This window comes from Ictalurus furcatus, chromosome 9 (genome assembly GCF_023375685.1).
Source record: "Ictalurus furcatus strain D&B chromosome 9, Billie_1.0, whole genome shotgun sequence".
In the NCBI taxonomy this organism is placed as follows: domain Eukaryota; kingdom Metazoa; phylum Chordata; class Actinopteri; order Siluriformes; family Ictaluridae; genus Ictalurus; species Ictalurus furcatus.
In genome coordinates this window covers 30,692,901-30,703,534 of record NC_071263.1, presented here as the reverse complement: position 1 = coordinate 30,703,534, position 10,634 = coordinate 30,692,901, and the positions used below count along the sequence as shown (strand labels likewise).

The following is a 10,634-nucleotide window of genomic DNA, read 5'->3' as shown; positions in this document are numbered from 1 at the left end:
TAATGATGAACACTTCTATAAAATATAACAAACATAAAAACCAAATAATTCAGCATATTTATACATTTAGACACTTTTTACTTCCTGCCAAGGATTAAGATTATACGAGTGCAGACCAGCTGTTTTGCTAACATTAAATAATGTATGTACAGTGAGTGAGCTGTGGTTCCCCTCCAGATTAACAGATGAAATAGTGTATCATTAACACAGCTAGAACTCACAGTGTCTTGGATAATTATTTACCCTCTTGAACATTTCCACATTGTATAGAATCACAACCCGGAACTGAAATGAACTTAATTGCCATTATACACTATATGGCCAAAAGTATGTGCACATCTGGAATCTGGGTGTGATGGTCAGGGGTGCACATACTTTTGACCATACAGTATATGTCAGGAATCAACCCGTAATACTCAGGTGAGGGGGAGATCGATATAGTCTGCAAAATTATTTTCAAATTAAAAATGTAAATGTTACTTAAGTGACTGCAAAAGTATTCACCCCCTACATTAGTTCTCTTGTGACCCGTTACCATCAGGAGTGTCTTAATTGGTTGAATGGAGTCGCCCTGTGTGCAATTAAAGGGTCATATGGCCTCAATATAAGTCCAGCTGTTCATGGAAGAACCCAGAGTTTCACAGTCGGGATGGTGTTCACAGCGTGTTGGGTTTCTGCCAGACGTAGTGCTTTGTGACAAGAACCTTTTTTATGTGTTTGCTGAGTCTCCAAACAGGATTTTATACGGCATTCTTTCAATAACGATTTTCTTCTCAATATTCTTTCACAAAGTTCGGCTGTGTGGAGTGCTCAGGCTGCAGCTGTCCTGGGAACTGCTTCTGTAAATGTCACATCAGTGGCACACACATGTCCACGTAATCATGGAGTCATCCAGGTGATGTTGCAAAATTTGAGAACTTGTGGAACCTGATCTGAGAACTTGTAGTATAAAATGTGCACTTGTATTTTTGATGTGAGAAATACAAACATGTTGCTCACAGAAAATATTCTCACAACTGTATTTTAAATTAAATAAAGTCATAGACACAAGGTTCAAATGTTTGAACTAACACTAAGGTGCGTAACAATATATTTATTTGTACAAGAATTCTACAGTTTCTTTGACATTACAACCTCAAATCTATCCAACACTCCTCTCAGTAGACTTGTAGCAGAACTGATCTGTGGACTTGTAAGTGCTTCACTGAAGGATCAGAACTGGGTGATGGTGATCAGACGTAATTCATGACAAACAAACAAACAAACAAAACCCCTGGATGCCTAAACACAGGAACACAAGCTGTGTTTCTGTCAGTAATGGCACATCAAAAGACCATTCCACTATAAGTTGATTAAAGCCATACTGTTCTGTGATTGTGCAAGCATAACAAGCAATATTTACAAATCAATATAAAAACATGATTGAATTAGTCACTTCGTCTTTTTTACATTGTATGGGTGAAAACTTGTATTGTAATGATGTTATGTAGCTAATTAATTATCTAGCAAAGATCAATAACTTTAACCGTAGCTTGCAAAGTTCCTGCACGGTTCAGTACCGACCCAAAGGTAGTTCCCTGGTCCCGAAGTATATTATTGTTTTTAAATGTACACTTTATGTTTTGAAATCGGGGATGATGAACATTTCCGGGTCATATTGTGCGAGCTCTGTTCTGAAGTGGTCCTGAGTTGTTCTCCAGTCGGGACAGGTGATATTCCAGGCTTCTGAGATGTTTCTTAAACCAATGGAGGAAATATTTAGGACCAACACACGAGTTATGACCCTCAGTTGTGCTGTTAAGTGTGTAAGTGTCCGGGGTTGTAATGTCATTAAACGGTTTCCTTCTTTTCGTTGGGTTCATATTAATCTGTTATTTCTGCCACACTGATGAAATGGATAATAACAAAACTGAAAGACACAAACGTAGTTAATGACACTGCATTTGTCTTTCTTTATTTTATTTCAGTCAGAAATCTTTCAAGGACATGCACATACCAGTGTTTCTCCTCAGAACAGTGGCCTGTAGTCAGAGTTCTAGATTTCTCAGGGGTCTGTATGTTGATTGATCTGAAGTTAATATGGGTGTACAGTGGAACTCATTTAAAGGTAAGAAGCACTGATGCTGTGAGCACTGAGGCTTCTTCCTGACTGTGCAACCATCACTTTAAACCCGTGACCCACCTTGTTGATGTCATCATTTTAATCTGTTATGTGTCTGTGGATGCTGTTTGTTCATGGTTCTCTTCTGATAGTAAAGTGCTTCAGTAAATGTGGGTTATGTATGTGAAGGTATTACGGATGTGACGGTGCTACGATCGACCAAATATGTTGTCTCGAAGTCGGAGTCTGTTGCCTTCACGGCACGCAGTACAAAGGTGTACAAGTTAGAATCAACAGAAGTTTATGATTATTAATCAAACACACATTTTATGTTGCAGTAATAAACTCGTGTATAGCTAAGGTTTTGATTTGCATGGCAAGTAATCCATGTGAACGGAAACAGCTTCGGGATACGCCTGTGATATTACACTGAACCTTAAATAATAATAATAATAATAATAATAATAATAATAATAATAACCTGCTGCAGCCGCATCTATCAGAATCAATCATCATCATCATTATTATTATAAAAGTCATTTAAATAGATGTAAATTTTAAGTTTACATAGTCATTAGTAATGCACTATTAATTTCCTATTTTTTTCCATACAGAATGTTACGGCTGGCTTGTGTGACCAGCAAAACATCAAAGGGACACAGACACAAAATAGTCTTTGCAAACAGTTTATGTTTATTATAAATGTAAATATAGATCGTCACCTTGAGGATGTCTAATGAGGGAGTATGAGGATGTCTGACTGAGTGAGTGTCAGTGTGCACATGCGCGTGTGTAAGCGTGCGAGAGAGAGAGAGAGAGAGAGAGAGAGGGAGGGAGGAAGCGTCCCCCCCACCGTTATACCCAAACACCTCCACATGTAGGTCTAAACTGATTGGCCACCCAGACTGCTACTGCACTGATATCAGGACCGGAGAGAGTGCTGGGGGTCGTAACACCTCACACCTCCTGCAGTTCCATTCCAACTTTTTTGGTCCTCCTGGGCCCTAGGAAAACAGAGAGAGCTAGAAAGAGCTGGAGAAAGGGTACACAGACGAAATACACAACATATACACAGAGAAAACAAATGTTTACACTCTAGACAGCACATCAGCAATGATATCCTTCACACAGGTGTGGGTAATGTTAAGGTGGAAGGACTGTTAAACTCCACCTCATTATCAGTTCTGATTCCGTATCCTGTTGATGAAGACAAGTGGTCTGTTTAAACCTGGATGGGGTTAGATAATGACCCCAAATACCCTCCAAAATGTTGGACTGCTGGGACCGGGACCTCTTTCTCTATGGTGGAATAAACTCACTGATGCTGGTGGAATTCTTTAATAAAACCAAACTGGCTGGTCAATTCCATCTGGGCCGGCCTGCAGGAGGACCAGACCTGCCCCGCAGTCCCTGGCATCAACAGCAAGCCTTCAGGTGGAATAAGGTCTTTCCAATTAGCTGGGAATCAGATTGGAAGTACGGGTGTTTTGCCCTTCATGTAAAGAGACACAAAGTCTGGTTACTTACAAATCTGTTGTTCTCAAGAACAGCTGCTTAGTGTGAACCATGCCTCGATCCCATCGACTTTCACAGGATCCTAGATGACATTATAGAGATGCACGAAGCTGGAAAAGACTACACAAGCATTTTAAAGACCTGGGTGTTCATCAATCCATGATAAGACTCTGTCTGCAAATGGAGGAATTTCAGGACTGTTGATACTCTCTCTAGGAGTGGGTTTCCTTCAAAGATCACACCAAGAGCACAAAGGGAAATCCTGAAAGAGGTGAGAAAGAACCCGGGGGTAACAGCAAAAAACCTGCAGCAAACTCTACAACCTGCAAAAGTCTTTGTTCATGTCTCCACTATCAGGAAAGATACTGCATAAAAATGGTGTAAAACCACTGCTGGCCAAAAAAGGTCTCAAGTTTACCCCAAACCAGCCGAATGTTCCACAACACGTCTGGGATAATGTTCTGTGGGCAAATGAGGCAAAGGTTCCATTTTTTGCAACGCTATGTTTGGAGGGAAAAGGCACTGTACACCAACACCAAACCCACATCCCAACTGTGAAGCATGGTGCATCATAGTTAGGAGCTGCTTCGCTGCCTCAGGGCCTGCATGCCTTGCAGTCACCGAGGGAACAACGAATCCAAAACTGTATCAACACATTTTACAGAAGAAAGTCAGGGCAACAGTCCATGACCTTAAGCTTAAGAGATGTTGGCTGATGCAACAAGAAAATGATCCAAAGCACACACGTAAATCAACTAAAGACTGGCCAGAGTCCTGACTTTAACCCAATTGAGATGCTGTGGCATGACCTGAAGAGGCAATCAAGACAGCCCAAAAATATTGATAACCTGAAACAGTTTTATAGGGAGAAATGCTCCTCATCGTTGTGCCAGTCTTATAAGCAGATACAGGAAATGTCCGGTGGAGGTTGTTGCTGCTAAAGGAGAATCTACAAGTTTCTAAATTCAAGGGTTGACTTACTTTTTCCAACCTGCACTGTGAATGTCTTCTGCACATTCAGCACATACAGCCTGCACTCGGTGTGCTCAAACAGCACTTGAAAAGTACTACTGTTGTGTTTGTTCAGTCAGATTGTGTTTGTAATTGGGATATACTGTAGATGAAGATCAGACCACTTTTTTTTGCCTAACCAATGAAAAAACCCTGGTAACTCCACAGGGGTCACAAACATTTTCTTACAACTGTATTGTATATGATGATCAGGGAGGCACTTGGAAATTGTGTAAGGGCCAGAGAACCTTGCCTGAAAAGGACTACTGACCACAGGCAGCAAGGCTCACACTTGGTCACTAGGTTTAACAATTGAACAGGTGCTGCATTTTCCACCGAGTTTCCCCCAGCTTCTTACGAGCTGCAGCATGAGCCTGTTCCAATCTATAGCGAGAATCCAGTTCCACACAAGAGGACCTCGGGAGTGATCTCAGGGTCTGATGGATGCACACAAGACCCCCATGGCTTTGAGGATGGTATGTGTTGGAAATACACCAGAAATTATGCCTAGTGTGAAGCTGTTTCAGGTTTATCTCTTGCTTTATCATCACACCTTAATTCCTTCTTACAGCCTTCTCGCTCTTTCGGTCTTAGATTATCTAAGATATTTTATATCTAGGCATGTCTAAAAAAAAAACAGCTGTGTGATTGTGTTGTGCATGAAAATAAAACATGGCGGGGCTCTGTCTGTGTGTGTGTGTGTGTGTGTGTGTGTGTGTGTGTGTGTGTGTGTGTGTGCGCGTGCCCTATAGCCGCCATGTTCATGTTCTTCTTCTTCTAATGGCAGTTTGTTTAAACACCACCGCCATGTTGTTAGCTTCAATAGCTTAAAATGTTACCAAGGTGTTAATAAAAGTCCTTAAACAGGATCCGTGTTCAGAATAATTAACTGTGTAAAGTGAATTAGATCGCTGTTTCGTAACATTGTCTCTGTATCATTTCTGTATCAACAGAGACAAGTGTGAAGTTGAATAAGAGAGTTATAAATACGTAATGTTAATGCTTGTATGATTACACAAACTATTGTTAGATCATACCTGGCAAATTTCACCAACTATTGTTGGTCGCGCCCCATTCCGCTCCTTGGGAAAACATCATGCAGACAAGACATGGTCTACTAAATACTTTCTGCTCCTCATACTTCATGCTAGAGGGCTGAATGTTTCCTTCTTCTGGGTTCCTGCACATGTAGGGGTAGAAGGAAATTAAATTGTGGATGTACTGGAAAAAAGATCTATAAAACATGAAACAGTTGATATACAAGTACCATTAAGAAGAGCAGAGATCAAAACCATTATAAACGGACACGAGCTTAAAATACAGCAGGAACACTGGGACACAGCTGACACCGGACGACACCTATATACCATACAAAAACAAGTAGGCATGAGTGTGAGGCAGCGCAGAAACCCAGAGGAAGAGATGATAAGTACGCGTCTTAGAATAGGTCATGCTGGAGTAAATCTAACATTACACAGAATAGGAAAACACCCCACTGGACTCTGCACACACTGCAGTACACAAGAGACGGTGAAACACATTCTGTTAGACTACAAAAGGTATGAGGAGGAAAGAACTGAGCTAGAGATGCAGATTGGAAAACAAAACATGACACTAGAGAACTTGCTGGGGAAAACATCTGGGGAAATGCACCACCCCCTAATGAACTATCTAAAAATACTGGGATAAGTGAGAGACTTTAGTAATCTAGTAGGAATATCTAGTATATAGTTATTTATCTCTTTATTTTCTTTCATTTATGTAGTATTGTTTTGGTATTATCATTATTTTTTTTCCATTTTATTTTATTTTTCTGCTAATCTGCTGCCCACACTCTAGTCCTGTAGGACCCGCGTGAAGTTGCCCCCCCACACAAAACGTCAGCAAAATAGTCTCAATCGTTTGTGCTTCGTTTGTGCCGTAAAAAATTTCGTTTGTGCTGCTTCCGTTTTTAAAATATTAGGCATTTAATTATGTTGTGGTGACGTCACCAGCCCCCCACATGCTCCAAATTCACTCCAAATAGGCTTGTTTATTTGTGCTGGTTTGTGCCGATAAAGGCTTCGTTTGTGCTGCTTCGGTTCTGGGGATATTAAAAGAATATTCAAAGGTCATTCTGGGGTCACTCAGCCCCGCCACATGCTCCAAATTCACCCCAAATAGTCTCAATCGTTTGTGCTGCTTCCGTTTATAAAATATTAGACAGAATTATAGGCGCAAATCTCCTCGGTGTGAGCACACTTTTAGGGTCGAACTGCCGAAGAGTTTTTCAAGAGAAATCTTATCATCATTTGTTCAATAAACAATTCTCTTTACTTCATTCACTGGTCTCTCATGATTGAACTTTTCATTTATTTATAAGGAGAATCATCTGCTACACTTCACTCCCACCACTAGGTGTCAGTGACACTTCTGTTCAAGATGCGCTCTTGTGGAGGCGGTACCTTAAGGTGGTTTGCCAACCGCCAAAAAAAAAGGTTTCCGGCTCTCTTTCTCGTCTTTGCATGCGAAGGGTAAGCATCTATCCATTTTACGCCGGAGTTAAGAAACAGCTTTTCTATCATTTTAATGTATATCTTTTATATTTTTGTACTTAGGAGTCATCTTCCTGAGAGGTTTCTGAAGCCACGTATCCCACAGATTCTGAAGATTCTGAAACTACGCATGTATATTTTTGTGCATATTGTGTGTTTTTTGAACAAATGCTAGGCGTTCACATTACCATGCAAATGTTCATTTATTTTTATTTAAATGACAAGTGTCTTGAATTAGTTTTAACTTGTTAGCATATATTAGCGATGTCCATTTACCTCCTCGTTCGCACGCGCAAATAAAAAAAAAGAATACTTTAAATTAATTCTAGTGTTGTGTAGACGCGCTCGCGACTCGTCACGGCCAGCTAGCTTTTTACACCACCACGTGAAGCGCCCCGAGTATACCACGCGTTAGCATTAGCTCATGTAGCTTTTTACACCACCACGTGAAGCGCCCCGAGTATACCACGCGTTAGCATTAGCTCATGTAGCTTTTTACACCACCACGTGAAGCGCCCCGAGTATACCACGCGTTAGCATTAGCTCATGTAGCTTTTTACACCACCACGTGAAGCGCCCCGAGTATACCACGCGTTAGCATTAGCTCATGTGGCTTTTTTTGGCTACAAATAGGTAAGTTTATACTCAAAACGTTCAGCTTTTGTCGGCTGTTAAGTTTTTACGCGTTTCACTTGACATTATGCCAGTCACGGTAGTCGGCAAACGTTGGCAAAGCACGTGCTTCGGTTCTCCTCGGAAGTGGAAGGAGTGAACTGCTGCGTAATTTCCGGCCTCCGCCGCCATCTTTTGTTAGCAACAATCTCGTCAGCTACCTGTGACGACTGAAGCCCGTCACTTCCTCAAAACACCGAAGTTTAGTAATTATTATTATTAGAGTATTCGGTTTACCTCAACATAACCTTTTTAAAAGAATAAATAAACTCAAACTAACCGTACTCTGACGCAGTTTCGTTTCCGTACCAGGTAAAGGAACGGAAAATGAGTTTTAGTGTAGAATAGATCTGCGTCGACGGTCGCTACCTGATCCGCGTACACACCTGGAGTTGTACTACGCACGCGCTCGTCTTATTTCGCCTCGCGGCGCCGCCTACCGTCTGCATTACGCACGTGCGCGTTTTATTTCGCCTCGCGGCGGCGCCCTCCGTCTGTCCTACGCACGTGCTCGTTTTATTTCGCCTCGCGGCGGCGCCACGGTCTGTACTGCGCATGCGCGGCATTACTAGCTCTTACCTGTTAAACAGTAATGTTACGAATGAAAGAAACGGTGAGGAGATTGACTTCAGTTCGCACACCAAACTCTTTAATACCTGGAATGTTCATTTGCATGGAATGTGTTTATTACAATAAATATGAATGAAATATGAATACCTGCTTTTTATGGAACGAGTGTTAACCCCCTGGGGACGTGAGAATCGCTGGCGAGCTCCACCATGGTCAGGCTCCCTTGTATCTTCTTTCTCACGTAACATCATGACGGGATTTTAATATACGAGCATGACTAAAAGCTGGAGATAATCTGTAGCCTGTCAGCTTTCAGACGTGCCTACACATAGATCATATGAACATCTGTAAAATCTTTAAATTGTAGAAGAACTCCAGTATGTCCCTGTAGTGAGAGAGAACTGTACGTATCCGTGCTTCCACCTGTTTGCATATTAATAACATGTTAATGTCAGTCAGTCAGGGGGAGGAGTGAAGCTACGAGTGTGTGCTGGTGTGAAACAGGAGAGGTTCTCTCTGATGGGTGGAGGGACATTCAGGAAGTCTGGTGCTCTACAGCAATTCGAGTGTATTGAAGTGTACAGTACCTTTTATTTCTCTGATGATGTTTGCTAAATTGCTGAAATAAATGTGAATTTATTATGTGTGAATCCTACAATAAAAAGGTCAAATGTATAAAGTGTGTGTGGTCGTCATTATTGCAGACTGAAGGAAGTACAAAACGCCAAAAGCTGATGTTTCTGATTATTATACAGACTCCTAGTTTTCTAACAGACAGAATATGAATGGAGTATGTTGAAGTGTTTTTTATTCATTTTATTTTTTTTATAAGGTTTACTTCATTTTCTGCATTAAACAGCATTTAAACCGCCAGAAATAAATCTCACAAGGTTCACCCCTAGCCATTTTATTCATTACTTTGATGTTTAGACCTAAATGTGCTGAATCAGTTTTAAGCAACAGGTTAATGAAGGACTTGTTTTTCTGTTCAACCCTGCCCCAGTTAGATGCTTGTGTTTAAAAATACTGTATAAATTATTCATAATTGTGGCTCTCTTCTAGTTGAAATGGCTAAATGCATCAGTTTAAAAACAAAAACCGATTCACCATAAAATAATCCAAGTTCACCTAATTGTGTTTTTGGCAGCGACTACCTGTAGTGTCCAGACAGCCTACGTTTTATAACTTTAAGCCTATTGTTGAGGCCCCCGGGTGGCCCCCACTTTGAAAACCACTGGAATAAGTCACTAAAATCTGCTCCATATTCTAAAACTGCAATATTTTACACCAAATCAGGGATTTTAGGTGTTTTAACCTTCTAATTCACATGTTTAACAAATATAACAGTATTAAATCAGTACAACAGCTCATTATATATACATTATGTCACGTGGTGTGATACACACATTGTAATGTAGCAGTGCTGCTATGCTAAATTCAATTCAATTCAATTCAGTTTTATTTGTATAGCGCTTTTTACAATAGACATTGTCTCAAAGCAGCTTTACAGAAATATCAACATGGTATACAGATGTTAAAGGTGTGAATTTATCCCAACTGAGCAAGCCACTGAGTGGCGACGGTGGCAAGGAAAAACTCCCTAAGATGTTTTAAGAGGAAGAAACCTTGAGAGGAACCCGACTCAGAAGGGAACCCGTCCTCATCTGGGTAACAACAGATAGTGTGAAAAATTTCATTATGGATTTATATGAAGTCTGTATGGCCTTAGGAGCAGCCGTAGTCCCAGCAGTCTGGAATTGGAGAAGATTTGAGCTCCATCCAGAGGCAGAAAGGATCTGGATCTCTAGTATCTCCATAAATTCATGTGGGGCTCGGCAAAAGGAGAGAGGGAGAAAAAAGATTATTATGACTGCGAAGTAGTAGAACAGAATCTAGTCAGGGTAGGCTTGAGTAAACAAATACGTTTTAAGCCTAGACTTAAACACTGAGACTGTGTCTGAGTCCCGAACACTAATAGGAAGACTGTTCCATAACTGTGGGGCTCTATAAGAGAAAGCTCTTCCCCCTGCTGTAGCCTTCACTATTCGAGGTACCGTCAAATAGCCTGCATCTTTTGATCTAAGTAGGCGTGGCGGATCATATAAAACCAAAAGGTCGCTTAGATATTGTGGCGCGAGACCATTTAGTGCTTTATAGGTTAATAAAAGTATTTTATAGTTAATGCGAGATTTTACTGGGAGCCAATGCAGTATTGATAATATCGGTGTGAT

General features: G+C 40.9%; 1 long non-coding RNA gene across 1 annotated transcript; it reads right to left on the bottom strand.

Moving 5' to 3' along the window:
- Positions 1–2,773: 2,773 nt before the first annotated feature.
- On the bottom strand, positions 2,774–9,485 carry LOC128612699 (uncharacterized). The gene is made up of 3 exons (XR_008386780.1): positions 8,114–9,485; positions 5,665–5,807; positions 2,774–3,133 (listed from the first exon to the last, which is right to left on the bottom strand). It is a non-coding gene; the product is annotated as an uncharacterized LOC128612699 (long non-coding RNA).
- Between the last annotated feature and the right edge of the window lie 1,149 nt (positions 9,486–10,634).